Source organism: Notamacropus eugenii, chromosome 2 (assembly GCF_028372415.1).
Source record: "Notamacropus eugenii isolate mMacEug1 chromosome 2, mMacEug1.pri_v2, whole genome shotgun sequence".
Lineage (NCBI taxonomy): Eukaryota > Metazoa > Chordata > Mammalia > Diprotodontia > Macropodidae > Notamacropus > Notamacropus eugenii.
Genome location: NC_092873.1, coordinates 115,437,263 through 115,456,552, shown reverse-complemented (window position 1 = coordinate 115,456,552; position 19,290 = coordinate 115,437,263). Strand labels below are relative to the sequence as shown.

The following is a 19,290-nucleotide window of genomic DNA, read 5'->3' as shown; positions in this document are numbered from 1 at the left end:
TTCAGAGGTTAATGAAAATAATAGTGCTGTATTTTGTCATTCAAGTTGATAGACCTCCTTCAATCTATTCACAGACTGCTTGGGAATAGGGTCAACTGCAGGTTAAGAACCTCTGCTAATAAGTTCTCAAGTGTTTCCTGATGCATGAAATGTTAAAGGATAGGGTCAAAAAGTCTGTAAGTTTCAGAGACAAGCTCTGAAACCAGAGTTCTCAACTTATATTTTTTCCAAGTTACCAATAATAATAATTAATTATAATAATATAAATATTAGAATATTTCATAACATAAGTAATGATACAAAATGAAAGAACATTATGATTCCTCCTGATTTAAGCAAAAGTGTATAAAATTTATGAAAGGCCACTATATGCTAAATGATTTAAATATGCAAAGTATTAGCATATTAGCTGTAGCAATAAAAATGATAATAAGCATAATCAAAGGAAAATAAGACACAATTGTTTATAACTGTAAGGAATTTTGCTCTTTGAAACCGAGAGTAAATGTAATTCATGGCCTATTAAATTTTTGATCCACAATGACTCATTTTCTCATACTTCTGCCTATTCAATGGCCCATGCAGCACTTGATAAGATCACTGATCCAAAATTTCTCACTAACCTAGGGAACAATAAATGTGGGTGTAGTCTATGTATCTGTCACTCAGAACTCCAAGACTGAAGCCTTGTGGTTGTCCCTTACTTCTGATAATCTCTCTGACCATGAAGATCTGTTACCTTCTTGTTGGTTTACTCCTGATTGTGACCACAATAATGCCAGGTAAAGCAAGCATTTCTATGCAGATATTTGTTAGTCACTTAATGTAGAATGACTCATAAGTTCTGCAATTTAAAACCAAACCAAACCAAAATCAAATCACTATAAAATTTATCATGTCTTTATGGGCAGGATCTATGTCTTATTTCATCTTGCATCTCATCCAAGTAGCACACTTTAGGTGTATAGTAGATTATTGACTAATAGGGCATTAATTAACCTAGGAAGCTGATATAAATTGATGAAATACCACTGAGTAAGAATTAAATGGGAGGAAATGAGATTCAGTGGTTGAGTTATGGTCTTGGAGTCAGGAATGCCTATTTTGAAATCCTGCATCTACCTTTAGTAGGCATGATGGGCAAGGCAACCAACCTCTCTGAGCTTCAGTTTACTCATTTATAACATAAATGAGATTGGGCTAGATTGTTTCTGAGGGCTCTTTTACTGCTATATCCCTAATTTTATATTATTTGATTTAGCAAAGTATTCTAGATAGTTAGCTAGATTGGAGAGATTTGGTTTGGAGAGATCCAAGGGAATCTGCTGCTTACATCCTTTTATAAATGATAAAGAAATTATTCTGATCTCCTCAGTGTATTTGCAGTGTCATTTGTGGTAACATACTCTTTCTCCCATTCTATAAGGACAATTGGATTTGCTTTTTATTTCTAGCTCATAAAATCTGGTTGTCTTTGAACTTAGTATTTTGCTTCTTTGAAACTCAATGGCCACATCTGTAAAATGGTGATAATAATACCTCAATTACCTGTTCATTTCATAGGGTGTTTTATTTAGGAGGCATTTTGGGAAAAAAGGGTGTTAGAGAAAAATGCATTATTGTTAGATCTTCTGTCTTTCAAAGTGATCTTCATTCTTTTGAATGAAACTCCTGGACATAGCACAGAATTGGGATGTCAAGTCCCAGAAATAGGAAAGGAAAATATGATTCCCCTTCAACCATTCCTGGAGAAATTGCTCCTCTATTTCAATTACTAATGCAATGAGTCACTTCTACGAAGCCTTCCCTTCTCCCTACTACTAGAAATGACCTTTTTCACCTTCAATGATCCCTTTCTCGTAACTTCTCTCCTTTTTATTTATTATAGTCCACCTTACATTTTGTTCATGCCTTATCACCCATTAGATTTTAATCTCCTACAAGCAAGCTTTATTTCTTTTTTTTTTTTAATCTTTGCATCTCCAGGACTTAAGGTATATTAAATATTTGTTAAGTTAAATTAAACTGTGCCATGATATCTGAATATATCTTGCAGTTGGGAAAACAGCTATAGGAGACCAGATGGGGTAATGTGAAAGGGCAAGGATATTGAATCAGAAGACCTGGGTTCAGAAACTGGACACTACTACATTTGTTAGTTCTGTGGCCACAAGCAAATTGCTTAACTCTCTGAGCCTCCTCTGGAAAATAAGGATCATAATTCTCAGGCTAGAGTGGATGTCAGCAACAACAACAAAAATGTCCAACATTTTCATTCTGAAGATGAGGAAACAGGGGCCCAGAGAGGTAAAAAACAAGAGTAAAAAACAATACTTGCCCAAGGTTACACAGGTAGTAGTTAATGGGGTTAAAGTTTGACCCTTTGGTCTTCCAGCTCTAGAGTAAATTGTGCTCCACTGTACTGTCAGCACCAATCATAGTTCTTAGCACTATGTCTGACACGTAGCATATAATTAATAAATGTTCATTAATTGATTCTGCTACCTTACCATAATAGTACTTTCCCTATATTTATCATATAATTCTCATCAGAAGTAAAAAGCTTGGGAAATGTGAAGAAACTCCAAAAATGTTAGTTATTAATTGAAAGAAAGTGTTTATTGTCTTCATCATAAAACAAACCTTTCCTCGGACCTGAACTGGGGGTCAGAGATATATTCTTATATATAGGCAGGGTAATTGATTATCTATATGATGAAAATTGCTGCCCTGCTGGCCTACCACAGTATCATTTGGCAATTACTGAATCTTCGTAGAGGAGGTTGTGTCCTTAAATTCACACTAACCCTTTTCATTAGGCAAAAGGGTTGTTATCATCTCTAAAGGGAGAGGGAGGTAGTTCAGTGAAGTCAGGAAGACCTGAGTTCAAATGTGACCTCAGACACTTACTAGCTGTATGACCCTGGGGCAAGTCACTTAATCTTGTTGTCTCATTTTCTTCAACTATGAAATGAAATGGTAAATCACTACAATATCTTTGCCAAGAAAACCTCAAATGGGGCCATGAAAAGTCAGACATGATTTAACAGCATCAACAATCATCTTTAAAAGACCACTGTGAAGCTTCAAATAGATTTTTGGGCTGCTGATAAGGGGAAACCATAGAACCAAAAAAAAAAAAAAACAAAACAAACCATATCTTAGAATTGATCTAGTCCAAGTGCCTGTATCCCAGATTTCCCAATTCCCAGCTCCCAGTGTCCTTTCTACTATTCTCCCATGCTGTCCTCTCATGATATTGATGGCAGGATTTAAATGATCAGATGTTCAGTTACCTTGGAAGACACAAAAAGCTTAGGCCCAAGGGGAGAGAGGTAGAATGAGATATTTTCACATAGACTTCAAAAGGTTTAGGGAGATTTAAGCTTGAGTCGCTGACCAGGGACCAATTCGCAAAGGATTAGACTATGTAATACCTAAATAATTGAGCAGGGGTTATAGCTGAGCCAAAGTATTGTCAGTGAGGGAAGCGAAGAGACAAAGAATCAAATAAAAATTTCCCTCACAAAACCATCTTTCCTAGTGAAAATTCTGGTGAATATCCTAGAATCTGCACCATCTATTCAGCATTTGCTTGGCCTTGTGTGTAGAGATGAGGTCATTCCTACCTTTAGAAAAATTTAATAGAACTTTAGAATGCTAGCACATTAAAAAAACAAACAAAAAACACCATAGGGAGCACTGAGTCCACCTTCTTCATTTACCAGATAAAGGGATTGAAATCCAGAGAGGTGAAGCAATTTTTCCAGTCACATAGCCAATAAGTGGCAGAGAAGTAAGAAAAACATTCATTCCCCATTCTTTCCAGTAACACACCCATTACTATTCTTTATCCAAGTGGCCTCCCTGTGATCACTGTCTGAGATATGGATGCCTAGTTTTGGGACTGAATGTCTCTAAATATGGACATTGGCATTGTGATCTAGTAGTCTATAGAAAAACCAGACACGCCATGCTCTAACTCTGGTACTGAATCACTAGCTATGTGACCTTGGGCAAATTGTCTTTTTTGTACTTGATTCGCTGATCTCTAATGTGAGGTGTTCAACTGAGGTTCCTTCTAGCTTTAAAATCTTATGATACTATGCTTTTAGGTTATTGCATGTCCTCAAGGAGTCACTTGGAAGGAAGAACATCTGTGAATAGAGGGGTGGATTAGATAACTTCGGAGGTTGTGCATATCTGCCATCTCTTTGCTGCTTGAGTTTCTGTATATTACCCTGAGATACATTTCATTTTGGTCCCCTCCCCTGTACACTTTAGGGATTTTTATTAACAACCCCTTTCCTTATTCTTGTGCTCAGAACATTATATTTGCAGAAACTCTCCTTTTTTGCTAATTTGCATTAATTGAAGCCAAAATAGGTAATTTAGGTATATTAATCCTATGAGTACTTATATAGGTTCTGTCCAAATCAACAAACACTTGTTAAACAATGCACTTTATTAGGCAGTATGGATACAGAAATGATAAGACATAGTCCCTGTCAAGAATCTTATACTTTAGTAGTACAATAAGTCACAAGACACATTCATGAAAATAAAATTTTTATTTTTAAAAAATTTTTACTTAGACCTATACTTTTATTTGTGTGGTGAATTCCTTGGGGCCAGCTAGATGGTACAGTAAATAGAGCACCAAGCTTGGAGTAAAGATCTAAGTTCAAATCCAGCCTCAGACACATACTAGCTATCTGATCCTGGGCAAGTCACTTAACCTCTAATTTCATCAGTTTCTCATCTGTAAAATGAGGGCACTCTGGAGTGGGAAATCACAAATGACTCCAGTATCTTTGCCAAGGAAACCTCATGGACAAAAGTCTATCAAGTCATGTAGAGTTGGATACAAATGAATGGCTGAGCCCAAAGTGAACTCTTCGTGTAAGATTCCCTCCACGAATACTAGAATGACCTGGAATGGTGATCAGAATGGCCACCCTCTCTGCAATTTAGTCTTGGAGAATACCCTAATGCACTGAGAAGAACAATGAATTATTCATAATAACAGAGTCAATATGTGTCAGAGAAGAGACTTAGAGTCAAGTATTACTGGCACCAAAAGAAGGAAAGCATCATTGCATCTCAATATAGCACATTATATTATGATAAATGCTTAGGAGATTCCCAAAGGGATTTTGATGAGAGAGTCAGGAATTTAGATACCACTTAGAACTGGAGAAGCTCAGAAATGAAGACAATGATGTATGCAGGTGGAGATGTCAGAGACCATTCAACCATAGGGGAAGGTGGTACTGAGAAAGGAAAGGAGAGAGAAAATCTGGGCTAAAACTCAACAAGTGGTTTTAAAATATAGACAGCATGAAATCAATAGTTTGAAATGATCTCTAAAGTTAAGTTGTAACCAAAGTATAGGGACGATAAGTAGCACAGTGGATAGAGTGCTGGGTCTGGAGTCAGGAAGACTCTTCTTCAGAAGTTCAGATCTGATTTCAGACACTTTCTAGCTGTGTGACCCTGGACAAGTCACATAACCATTTGCCTCAGTTTCCTCATCTTATAAATGATGCAGAGTATGATATAAAATGAGCAGAAGGAAATGTTAAACCATTCCAGTATCTTTGCAAGAAAAACCTCAGATAAAGTCATGAAGAGTTAGACACAACTGAACAACAAAAATTATAGCAAATCTAGAGTACTAAGACAACAAAAAGATAAGTTAATTAGCAAACTGAACTTTTGAGAATAATCTTTCCTTCAAGTGCATAAGTTTAGTATCGTTGGTATAGGTGACTGTGTTGTGATGGGAATGCCTCATTTCTGGAACACAGCATATATTATATAATTCCTGCAGTGCACCTGACTCTGTGCTGGGTAATAAGTGCCTAGGAATAATTTTGAGTACAGGTTTCTCATGCCTGGAAGAGGGGGCCTGACTCCTTGACCTTCCTTCTTTTTCTCTTGTATGTCTTCACTTCCTTGCATCTTCTCCCTGTTTATAAATGAAACATGTCCCCTTAAGGTACAAAGAGCCTCAGGTTCAAGCACTGATTTACAAAGAGCATTATGGCAATTTTTAATTTTATTTGTATTCGCATTATTATATTTTGGAAGGAACACATTTACATTTCATATAGTACTTTCATAACATTAAAATCTCTAATTGTGAATATAAGATTCTAATAGCCTTCAATTTGCTTTTGGCCTCTGGTTTTCCTTTTACATTTTTGTCTCATAGCAGTCTTATAGATATGCCCTCCCTACCGTACACATACACATAGTCACATTCATATACATATAGTCTTATGAGAAACCCAACTCTTAGGGATGTATTGGAGCACTTCATAGATTGTATGACAAGATATTTTCTATTAAAGCTTTCTTTATTAAAGTTTTATTTTCCCCCATTACATGTAAAAGAAAATTTTAATATTTATTAAAAAAATTCAGGTCCAAATTTTCTCCCTCCATTCACCCCTAACTCTCATTGAGAATTTGATGTACGTTACACATGTGCAGTCATATAAAACATTTTCCATTTTAGTTTGAATTGTTAAAGAAAACATAGAACATTCCTTCTTTGAAATAAAGAAAAATAAAGCTTGAAAATGTATGCTTCAGTTTTCATTCAGACTCCATCAGTTCTTTCTCTGGAGATGGATATGCTTTTTCATCATAAGTGCTTTGGAATTGTCTTAGAGCCTTTTATTGCTGAGAATAGATAAGTCATTCACAGTTGATCACTGTACAATATTGTTGTTACTGTGCACAAGGATCTCCTGGTTCTGCTCATTTCACTTTGTACCAGTTTATGTTTTACAGGTTTTTCTGAGAATATTCATCTCATCATCCCTTGTAGTCCAATAGTATTCCATCACAATCATATACAACTTGTTAAATCAGTTGACAACTCCACCACCAATGCATTAGTGTCTCAATTTTCTCACATGTTCTACAACATTTGTCATTTTCCTTTTCTGTTATATTAGGCAATCTTATAGGTGTGGGGCGGTACCTCAACGTTATTTTAATTTACATTTCTCTAATCAATAATAATTTAGAACTTTTTTATATCACGATAGTTTTTATTACTTCATCTAAAAACTGCTTGTTCATATCTTTTGACGTTTTATCAGTTAGGGAATGGCTCTTATTTTGATAAATTTGACTAAATTCTCTATATATTTGAGAAAAGATAACTTTATTAGAGAAACTTGCCATAATTTTTTTCATGGTATATTTCCTTTCATCACATCCCTTCCCCCCATTTATCCTATCCCCGTCCATGCTAAAAAAGTGTTTTGGCTCTGACTTCTGCCTCCCCACTCTGCCCTCCCTTTCATCAGACCTCCCTCTTTTTCTCTTCTCTCTTTTCCCTCCTACTTCCCTGTAGATTTCATTATCCAATTCGGTGTGTATACTATTTGTTCTTTGAGCCAATTCTGATGAGAATAAGGTTCAACTCCTCCCCATCACACCTCCTCCATCTTTTCCTTCATTGCAAAAATTCTTTCATGCCTCTTTCATGTGAAATAACTTACTCCCATTCTATCTCTCCCTTTCCCCTTCTTCAAGTGTATTTTCTTTATAAACCTTTAATTTAATTTTTTAAGATCTCATTCCATCAAATGTAACATGCATTCATATTATTTGTTTATTTATACTCCTTTTAACTTCCCTAATGATGAGAAAGTTCATAGGATTTATAAGTATCATATTCCCATGCAGAAGTGTGCCTTTTAAGCTTTTTTGGATCCCTTATAATTTCTCTTTCTGATTATCTTTTTATACTTTTCATGAGTCTTGCAAGTGAAAGTCAAATTTTCTATTCAGCTCAGGTCTTTTAATCAGGAATGCTTGAAAGTCCTCTGTTTCATTGATTAACCACATTTTTTCCCTTGAAGAAGTATACTCAGTTTTGCTGGGCAGTTTTATTCTTTATGGTAATTCTAGCTTCCTTGCCCTCTAGGATATCATAATCCAAGTTCTCTACTCCTTTAATGTAGAAGCTTGAGCTATTCTGACTGTGGATCCATGATATTTAATTTTTTTTTCTTTCTGATTCCTTGCAATATTTCCTCCTTGACTTGTGAACTCTGAAATTTGGCTGCAATGCTTCTAGGAGTCATCATTTTGGTATCTCTTTCAGGAGGTGATCAGCGGCTTCTTTCAATTTTTATATCATCCTCTGGTTCTTTGATATTAGGGCAACTTTCCTTGATTATTCCTTGAAAGATGATGTCAGGCTTTCTTATTGACCATAGTTTTCATGTAGTCCAATAATTCTTAAATGATCCCTCTTCAGTCTTTTTTTCCAGGTCAGTTGTTTTTTCAATGAGAAAGTTCACATTTTCTTCTATTTTTTTCATTATTTTGATTTTGTCTTAATGTTTCTTGATGTCTCATGGAGTCATTAGCTTCCACTTGCCAAATTTCAATTTTTAAGCGATTACTTTCTTTAGTGAATTTTTGTACTTCCATTTTCATTTGAACAATTCTGCTTTTTAGGGAGATCTCATAAGTGCATTTTTGCACCTCTTTTATCATTTAATCTATTCTGTTTTTAAAGTGTTATTTTCTTCAGCAATTTTTTTGCTCCCTTTAACAAGCTATTTGCTCTTTTTTTCATTACTTTCTTGTATCAGTGTCATTTTTTCCCCCAGTTTTTCCTTAACCTCTCTGACTTGATTTTTAAAATCCTTTTCTATTTTCCAGGAATTCTTCTGGGATCTGAGACCAATTCACACTTTTCTTTGAGGCTTTGAATGTAAAAGTTTTGATTTTTTCTTATTTCTTTTGTTGCCTTTTTCTGAGTTTGTGTTTTGATCTCCCCTATCTCCATAACTTTTTTATGGTCAGATTATTATTATTTTTTGTTTGTTTGACTATTGTTTGGGACTATCTCTTGACTTATAACTCTCCTCCCAGGATGAAGGGAACATTCTCCCTAGATTTGGGCTTTTCTTGCAGCAGCTGTCAGAATTAGGTTGGGATATCTATGAGCTTTCAGTTCTAATATGGTATGATCTAAGGAGACACAAGATCATTGCTTTCTTGGACTATTTTCTAGTCTGTGTGAAATCATAAACACTCTTCTTTTAGTGAAATGGATTTTTCTTACACTTCCTCTACATTTCTGCTGGTTCCACTGTTCCAGGGGCACTATTTTCTATTTTTTTTCAGGGGTGAAGGAATGGTAGTTGGGGTTAAGTCACTTTCCCAAGGTCACACACCTAGTAAGGGTCAGATGTTTGAAGCTGGATTTGAAATCGGGTCCTCCTGACTCCAGGGTTGATGCTCTATTTACTGCACCACCTAGCTACTTCTTATTTTCTGGGGTTTTTTTTAAGAAGTCAAAAAGGGAGAGTGATAGGGTCCTATTGCTTGCTCAGTCATTTTGGTTCCTGGAAGTCTACATGGTGACTTCTAAAGACTGAAAGCCCTATGCAATAATTACTCTTACAGATGCTTTACTCAAAATTGGGAGACTTAGAATAAATAATTAATGACAGTGATAATAACAAGCATTTACATAAAGTGTGGTGGCTACTAGGTGGCACAGTGGAGCAAGCACTAAACTTGGATTCAGAAAGACTTATTTTTATGATTTCAAATACAACCTCAGACACTTCCTAGCTGTGTGACCCTGGGCAAGTCACTTAACACTTTTTGCCTCAGTTTCTAATCTGTAAAATGAACTGGAGAAGAAAATGGCAGACCACATCCAGAATTTGTGCCAATAAAACCCCAAAATTAGATCACAGAGTCAAGCATTACCAAAATAACTCAACAACAGGAACAAATGCATTTATATAACACTTTGATATTTACAAAGAATTTAATTTTATTACCTCATTTTATCATCCCAACAACTCTATGAGGTAAGTCGTACTATTATCCCCGTTTTACTAAACCTAATGTTGAAAAATAAGTACCTTGCTCAGGGTCACAAAAGTTAGCAAGGGTCTTAAGCAGTATTTGATATGATATACCTGGTTCTATCTCTGAATCCCTCTGAAACATTCCCCCAAAGTTCAGAATTTTCTTGGAAACCTTTAATGAAGGAGAACCCACCACATTCTGAAGCATTACAGATTGTTTTAAAACCCTGGTGATTTTTTGCCTTCTCATTACACTTTATCTAAATCTAACTTGTTATTTTCATGTTTGCTTCTGATTCTGCTGTCTCTTTTCAAAATATATTTCTAATCTTTTTTTTAATCTGATAATTTATCAAATACTTAAAGACAATTTTCCTGTGCCTTAAACCTTCTCCAGGCTAAATGTCATTGGTTTCTGTAAAGATTGGCTTATCAAATAGCTGACTGTGACTCAGTATTTGTCCACTGCTGAATAGGCTGGTCATTTACTACTATGTCTTGTGTACCTAATCTATTCCACTGAGTGGAAATCTGTATTTGAGCTAGTGCCAGATAGTTTCGATGATTGCCTCTTTATAATATACTTTGAGATCTGCCATGGCAAGGAGTCTTCCTTTGCATTTTTTGTCGATAATTCCCTTGATATTCTTGAACATTTTTTCCTCCAGAAGAATTTTGTTATCATTTTTCTAGCTCTTTAAAATAGTTTTGATTGTTTGTTTGGTATAGTGCTGAATAAGTAAATTAATTTAGGTTGAATTTTCATTTTCTTTATATTGGATTAGCCTACCTAATTCTGATATGTTGTCTTATTATTATCATCCTTTTTGATGAAAATATTATCTTTATTTATTTTTGTATAGATACCATGTACCACTGAGAAAAAGAAAAACCAACTATATTCTTTTCTGTCCCCATTCAACTTTCTCCAGAGGTATATAACATCTAGTTTGTCTAAAATTCTATTCATCTCCTTAACTTTTTTTTCTTGTTTATTTTGTAGTTAAATTTACCTTGTTCTGAGAGGGGAAAGTGGAGGTCCCCAACTAATATAGTTTTATTGTCTATTTCCTCCTGTAACTCATGTTAACTTCTTTAGAAATTTGAATGCTATATCATTTAATACAAATAAGTGTAGTATTGATATCTCTTGTCTATGATACCTTTTAGCAAGATATAGTCTCCTTCCTTGTCTCTTTCACTTAGATCTATTTTTATTTTTGCTTTGTTTGAGATTATGATTGCTACCCTCTGCTTTTTTTTAAATTCAGCTGAAGCATAATCGAGTCTGCTCCAATCTTTTACCTTTGTTCTGTGTGTGTGTGTTTCTACTTCAGATGTGCTTTTTGTAAAAAGAATATTGTAGGATTCTGGTTACTAATCCACTTGAGGCTATCCATTTCCATTTTATGGGAGAGTTCATACCATTCACATTCACAGTAATTATTACTGTGTATTTCCCCTTGTCTTATTTTTCTCCTGCTTATGTTTTTATTTTCCTCCTTTCACAATATCCCTCCTTACCAATATTTTGCTTCTGACCACCCCCTCCCTCAATCTGCCCTTCCTTCTGTCAGCACCTCCCACCTACACAAATGCTTTTTTCTTGTTCCTTTCCCCTCTTACTTCCCTATAGAGTAATATCAATTTCTAAACCCAATTGAGTGTCTATATGATTCCTTCTCTGAGCCAAATTCATTGAGAGTTAGGTTAAAACAATGTTCCCTGCTTCTTTCTCTCTAAGGTAATAGGTCTTTTGTGTGTCTTCATGTGATATAATTTACCATATTCTGCCTCTCCCTTCCCTCTTTTCCCAGTGTAATCCTCTTTTACACACCTTATTTTTTGCATCATCCCATCAGAGTCAAGTTATGCCTGCACCTTCTATGTATATTCTTTCTTATTGCTCTAATAGAGATCCAGTTCTTAAGACTTACAAGTATCATCTTCCTGTATAAGGATATAAAAAGCTTCACCTTATTGAATAACATGTTTTCCCTTACTTACCTTTCTATGTTTCTCTTGAGTCTTGTATTTGAAAATCATATTTTCTCTTCAGTTCTGGTCTTTTCATAAAAGTCCCATGTTTCACTGAATATTCATTTTCCCCTGGAAAGATTATGCTCAGTTTTTCTGAGTAGTTGATTCTTGGTTGTGATGAAAGCTCCTTTGCCTTCCAGAATATCACATACCAAGCCCTCCAATCTTTTAATGTAGAAGATACTAAGACCTCCATAATACTAACTGTGGCTTATTTCTCATGCTTGCAATATTTTTTTCTTGACCTTAGAGTTCTGGAATTTGGCCATAATATTTCTGGGGATTTTCATTTTCAGATCTCTTTCAGGAGGTGATTGGCAGATTCTTCCAATGACTATTTTACTCTCTGGTTCTAGGATGTCAAGGGAGTTTTCCTCGATCATTTCTTGAAAGATTCTGTTCAGGCTTTTTTTTTTTTTATCATGAATTTCAGATAATCCAGTAATTCTTAATTTATCTCTCTTGAATCTATTTTCCAACAAGGTTTTTTTCAAGCTGTTGACTTTTTTCATGATCCCCTTGCATCATTCCCATTTCTTTCCCCAATTTTTCTTCTACCTTCCTGATTTGATTTTTAAATTCCTTTTTTTAGTTCTTCCAGGAGAACTTTTTGGATTTGAGATCAATTCATATTTCTCTTTGAGGCTTCACATGTAGGCCTATTAACATTGTTATCCTCTTCTGTGTGTGTGTTCTAGTATTTCCTATTACCATAGCAGGTCATAGCAATTTTGTTGGAGTTTTTTTTGCTCATTTTCCAGCCTGTTTCATGATTTTAAAGTTGAACTTTTCTCCTAGGGTACAAGGGGTTCTGTCCCAGCTTCTTGCACCTGGGGACAGGGACCTGTTTTCTCTCCTGGGGTCCTCAGGGTTGGTGGCTCACCTGGTGGCTGGTTGCACCCTGGGTTCCAAGGCTGAAAGTTCACTGAAAGTAGGGTTGTGATTGTTGATCTGTGACTAGGTGTCTATAGCTGGCTTGCCTAGACACTGCCTGAACTGGTTACATTCTCCTTATACCCAAGTGAGATAGACCTTACCAGAAACCCTTCTAAGTTATCTTAGGCTGGAAAATTGTTTCACCTCATCCTTTTGTGAGTTCTGCTCCAGAATTCATTTCAAGGCTTGATTTAAAAATTGTTTTTAAGGAAACTAGGGAGAGCTCAAACAACTTTCTGCCTTTTCTCTGCCATCTTGGATCTGCCTCCCAAAAGTCTTCTGATGTTAATGTTTTTAAAGTCCCTCTCCCACTCCCTGTGAATCTACTCATCAAGAACAATTATACATAAGGGTAGGAGATCCAGGCTCTTGATTGGGGTACATATCCTATTGTATACTTAAGCCACTTCATATAACTGATAGAATATAAGATGAAGGATCTTCATACTTTCATGTCTGTGAGTAATAAATGGCTTGACTCATGATTCACTGAGCACTTATTGTCCTTCTCAGTACTTTCTCAGCCATGATCCCTGCTGAGTATAGTCATCTCAGATTCACTGCAGTCCCCTAAAAATCCTGTTCTGCTTGCCTCCAAATCTTCCCACAGGTTATATATATATATATAGTTCATGTATACTTGCTTAAAAGGCAGGGTGTATTGACCTCATGGTTCCATGGTGATTAGAATAATTGTAAGAGACAAAGTTTTGGGGTAAATTATAATCAATTTTATCAATCACAGCCAGCATATGACTAACAAAAGAGGCTCCTTATCCTATTGTTCCATCAAAGAGACTACATGGCAACTTTTTTAGGTTTATATGCCTTTAGACAAGAGATATTCAATCAAACAGTAATCAACTCTAATTGATTAATAGTAAAATGAGAAATGTACTTTCCAAAGAGAAGTGGGCTTCCTCCAATGAAGAGCTGAGAGTGACATTATTTCACCCTTGGGCAGAGAGACTATCTCTATACTCTGACCATGCCTAGCTTTAGACAATCTAGATAAAAGGATCTGTCTCTACCCCATGCTTGACTGAATGCAATTCACCTTAGACTAAGGATCCCTTTTATGTTTTGGATGGGTTAGATGGAAGAGAAGTTTTGTTCAATCTTCAGAGACTGAGATTTTGAGATGAGGGTAGAGAAAAGGGAATTTCTCCAAATCATTAGTGATTAACAATCATTTATCTCAGTTCCCACCAAAAGGTGAGTACATATACAAATTCTGTGTTTATTTCAAGATGGGTCTTTTCCATGCACCATTTTCAGCATGATGGAGTAGAAAGAACAGTGATCTGGGTATTGGGAAAATTTTGTTTTAATTCTGACTTTGCTATGAATTAGGCTTGTAACTTTGGGAAATTCAATTGATTTTCCTGAGTCAGTTTCCTCTTCTATAATATGAAGCAGTTGGATCTCTACCTTGCTGGCATCAGAATACAATAATGAATCTCTAGAATGCTGAATTTGTAGTAGGGAAGAGCTGAGTTTGAAACCACCATCTGGACCTTGAGCATGTAACTTAGCCTTCCCTGAGTTTAGTTTCTTAGTTGTAAAATGAGGTGATTAATTTGGATGACCTCTATGGTCTCTCTTAGATTTAAATATCTGATTCTATGAGTCTTCTTTTTCTTAAGTGCTATAAGTCTGCCACTGATTAACCTTCCTGGCACCTAACTGCTTTACCCATTGAAATAAGGGTTTTGAACTGAGTGACAATTAAGATTTTTTAAGAATGAATATGGCTTAAAAGAAGAGATATGACAAAACACACCCATCTTACTTCTTTGCAAAGGTGGGAAGTCCATGAGTGGGTTACATTGCACATAGTTTTCAGATTTGTTAATATGTTTATCAATTATACTGATTTTTTACATCTTCTTTTACTTTTTTGTTATTGTAAAATATTATTTGTTATATGAGATGATTCTCTGGAAGAAAGAAAGGAAGGGGCAATAGAGAAAGAAATTCACAGTGATATTAAAAAAAAATCAAAACATTTTAAAACATCTTTCTGTTCCAATACATGATTGTGCAACCAAGTAAACCTAACCTCAAAATGGATTTTTGTTATTTCCTTTCTACAGCCATTAGTGACATGTTGATCAAAAGGACATGCTTGAAACGCTCTGGTGACTGTAAGATAAACTGCCCTAACGATCAACTAAAACGAGGCTTCTGCCCAGGGACACTACTAACATGTTGTCTTACAAGTTGACTCATTGGACTTGGAACAATTCTTAAAACTCCTCCCAACAATTCTTCAACAGAACTAGTATTGTAAACTATAAGATCTTCCCACCTTGGAAACTGTGTTGACTATCTGAATCTAATAAATATTGCTTACATATTTTGTCTTGAAAATTGGTGTTTATTTGTCAAAATGACTTAATGCACATGCACACACGTATGCATTTACATACAAATATATATTTACATATATGCTTATATATACATATTTTTATTATTATGGAGAAATTTTAACTCATAAATCAATGTCAAGAAACCTCCTTTGCAAAAATTTGACTTAAAGAGACAATGGGAGCCTAGCTCTAGAACCAGAAGCCACTTCAGAAGCCATCTATTCCAACACCCTCATTTTTCAAATGAGGAAATTGAGGTCAGAGGAGATTCAGCAACTTACCTAAAGTCACAAGGGAAGAAAATATCAGGAGTAGAATCTGAACCCAGTTCTGCTTGCTACAGTCAGTGTTCTATCCCTTGTACAATAAATATTCACACAACTCTCATATCCTGAAACAAGAGAGAAGAGAAGTATGCCTTTCCAGAATACTCTGAACTTGGGAACTCAAGGTCCCACTCTACAGTGTCTTCCAAAGGAGGGCTATGGCATAACTTCCCAAACGAAATGTTCAGAGGTTCTTGTCTCCAAAGGTTATCACTAGGAAGAGAACATGAGAAAGCCCTACCTTTGTTCTTTAACTCTTAGCTCCTCAGTGACCCAGTAAAAAACAAAATATCTTAATAATGATAGTGCTGAAAATAATAATTGCTAAAATTTATATAGCACTTACTATATGCCAGGCATTGCGGTAAGTGCTTCATAAGTGCTATTAATTTGATTCTTAAAACAAACTGTGAAGTGGATACTATTATTACTCATTTTACAGAGGAGAAAACTGAGGCAAACAGAGGTGAAGTAACTTGCAGGTTACACAGCTCTTAAGTGTCTAAGACAAAATTTAAATGCAGGTTTTCCTGATTCCTGGCTTAGTATTTTAAAAAAAAATACATTAATGTTGAGGGCTGGACTAGAGCTTAAGGAAAAAAAGAAAAGAGAAACAGTTTATGGTACAGAGTGCTGTACAGAAGAGAGAAGAGAGAAGAGGAAGATGATAGATTATGAGGAAGGGAAAAAAGGTAGATGCACACATATACCAGTACACATGAGATGAAGGAAGTTAAGCTGAGCATCCAGGGTCAGGGCTCCTGGCTACTCACCTGCTTCATGTAGGTTTCCAGCAGGTACTTTTTAAAGGCTGTAGGGTTTGTCTGAAGTTCAGCAGCATGTGTGTTCAATAGACTGTCAATGTTGGGTTCTCCCAGCAGTCTCTGAATAGATAGGATGGTCCTGATATCCTACAGAGCTGACCATTTGTACTTGATTATGTTCAAACAGATGCTGCTTTGGCTGTCCAGGTTAGGATGGTAACTAGGTGTGACAAATTTCAAAGTGGGAGCATTATATGGGTAACCGCTGGGGAATTTAGGGGTGGCCCCCCATGGGCAGTCCCATCAATGGGTGAGAAACATCTTTTTTAATCACATTATTCAATCAGAGACACTTTTAGAAAAGAAAAACAGCAAAAGATTCTAATTTGATTGCCATCACACTGGCCTTACAATCTAAATGACCATGGATCCTGGAACAAACAAAGGCACTATACTTCTTGAGTATACTAAAACAAAAATAACAAAAGATCCTACTATGCTTACCCTTACAGGTAGTACCAGAGATTTTATTTAAATTTTATTTTTGATATGCATTGTTTATTTCATTAAATATTTCCCAATTACATTTTAAAAAAAATAACATTTTAAAAAAATTTTTGAGTTCTATATTCCTTCACTTGCTCCTGCTCCTTCCCCACCTCTTGAAAAAGCAAGCAATATTGATTATACATATGAAGTCATGCAAAAATATTTCCTTTACCCTTCACTTGATAATATTTCATTTTTCTAATTACATGTAAAGATAATTTTCAGTACTCACTTTTATAAGATTTTTTATAAGATTTTGAGTTCCAAACTGTTTTTTCCCTCCCTCCACTAACCCCTCCCCAAGACTGCAAGCAATCTGATACAGGGTATATATGTACAATCAAATCAAACATATTTCCACATCAGTCATGTTGTGAAAGAAGAATCAGAACAAAAGGGAAAAATCATGAGAAAGAAACTAAAGACAAAACAAATCTGTATTCAGATTCCAGAATTCTTTCTTTGGACATGGATAGCATTTTCCATCATGAGTCTTTTGGAGTTGTTTTAGATCTTTGCGTTGCTAAGAAGATCTAAGTCTATCATAGTGAGTCATCATACAATGTTACTATTGCTGTTCATTCTCCTGCTTCTGCACACTTCACTCAGCATCAATTCATGTAAATCTTTCCAGGTTCTTCTGAAAGCTGCCTCTGTATCATTTCTTTATTTTCACTTCAATTTTTCTATGGCCTTTTATTATTTCCTTTTTTCCCACTTAAGATTATTTTTTAAAAAAAAATGAATGTAAAGATAGTGTTCAACATTCAATTTTCTTTTTTTTCTTTTTAACTTATTTTTGATAAAATTTAAATTCATGATAAGAGAAAGAGAAACATAAAGTTAATATTAAAACTTGAATATAAAATAAGAAGAAAATGTCATGTGTGCAGCAGAACATGAGTATTCCAAATGTATAGTAATAAATTTCCATTTCAAGGTATCCTGTATAAAAAATACTGCATGTTGTGTTGAGATTTGTTCATCTTTTCTTTGTTTCCATGTAAGTTTTCTTTCTTTGTGGTATATTTTTTATTTTGTTCTTTTTCACCTTTTCCTCCACTCCAAAAGGCTACAATTAAGGGAGGATATATTTATACACACATGTACAATACATACATATATAAAAATATATTTTCCTGAAAAAATTTTCCTCCTGATCTTTGTTTTGTGTTTGTGTGTCTCTTTTTTCCAATCTTTCCTGACTCCTCTACTTTGCTTTTGCCTGCTACTTTGCCTTCCTATTACTTAACCTACTCCAACTGCAAGGATCCCTCCATTTCCTCCCATTCTCATAAATATAAACCTCTTCTATACACCCTCTTTGACCTATTCCCTCTCCTTCTCCTTTAAAAACCCCTCCTTTGTCCTCCCAAGGATCCCTCCTTTATCCTCTCTCTTCTCCTTGTTCCTGTAGCATTTTATTTCTTTCAGAATTTATGATACATTTAGACTCTTCTGGATATATATGCCAACGTGATACCCACAGCAGTCACTATGGATATGCATGCATATTTGAGAGGTAAATTTCACAAAATATAAACTCTCTTCCTCAAAGATCAAACTAAGACATTTATTCAAACACCAGAAAGCCAAATCCATCACAATAACCAAGAAATCTATACACATTATCAGTACAGGCGTCACAGCCCTTCCCAAGCCTTCCCTTCATTAGGCCTCCCCAGAAACATGCTCCCCTAGACAAAATTCTGGCCTCTCTCACATTAGCTGCTCTATCTCAGCTCTGCTTTCTCTTCACCAGCTCTGCCCCACTCTCTTCCCTCCACCACACTCTCTCTCAGCTCTTCCCTTCCTGGTCCACTCATTCAACAAACTCCTCCCACCATAGGCTTCATGGGACTTAGCTGTAGGCTGGACCAAAGCTCAAAGGAGGTCACATGTGACTATTTAGGGCAAGGAAGATGTTCAAATTACCTTAACATTACAATTGCTCCCAATTGAACCTATTCCCAGTGAAAGCAGGTTACCAGAATTAATAGCCCACTTTCCACATTTGATTCCACTATATCAGTTTTTCCTCTGGCAACTCATTTGCATAAGATAATTACTAATTTTAGCTGTTCCTAAACAGTTTTGTTTTTAAAATCATAACACACTCAAGACTACCCCAATCTTTCTAATGAACTACCCAATTACTGATAACAATCTTAGAAATATATTTTACATTTTACATATAAAAAAAGTTTAACAGTCTGTTGTTATTGAGTCCCTTGTAATTAGTTTTTGGTAAGTTCCTTATATTTTTCTTGTCTCTTCTATACCAAATCTTCTATTATGTTCATTTTTTTTCTTTTACAAAGTCCTGAAAGTATGACTGTTCCTTAAAAATTCTTTTTTTTCATTCAAGATTCCATTTATAGAAATATAGATATATAGTATTCCAAGACCTGCACGCTTTTAGTGTTACTATTGCTAGGTCCTG

General features: G+C 35.4%; 1 long non-coding RNA gene across 1 annotated transcript; it reads left to right on the top strand.

Moving 5' to 3' along the window:
• The first annotated feature begins 657 nt into the window (after positions 1 to 657).
• Positions 658 to 15,209, top strand: LOC140526300 (uncharacterized). The gene is made up of 2 exons (XR_011974309.1): positions 658 to 782; positions 14,933 to 15,209. It is a non-coding gene; the product is annotated as an uncharacterized lncRNA (long non-coding RNA).
• Positions 15,210 to 19,290: the final 4,081 nt, after the last annotated feature.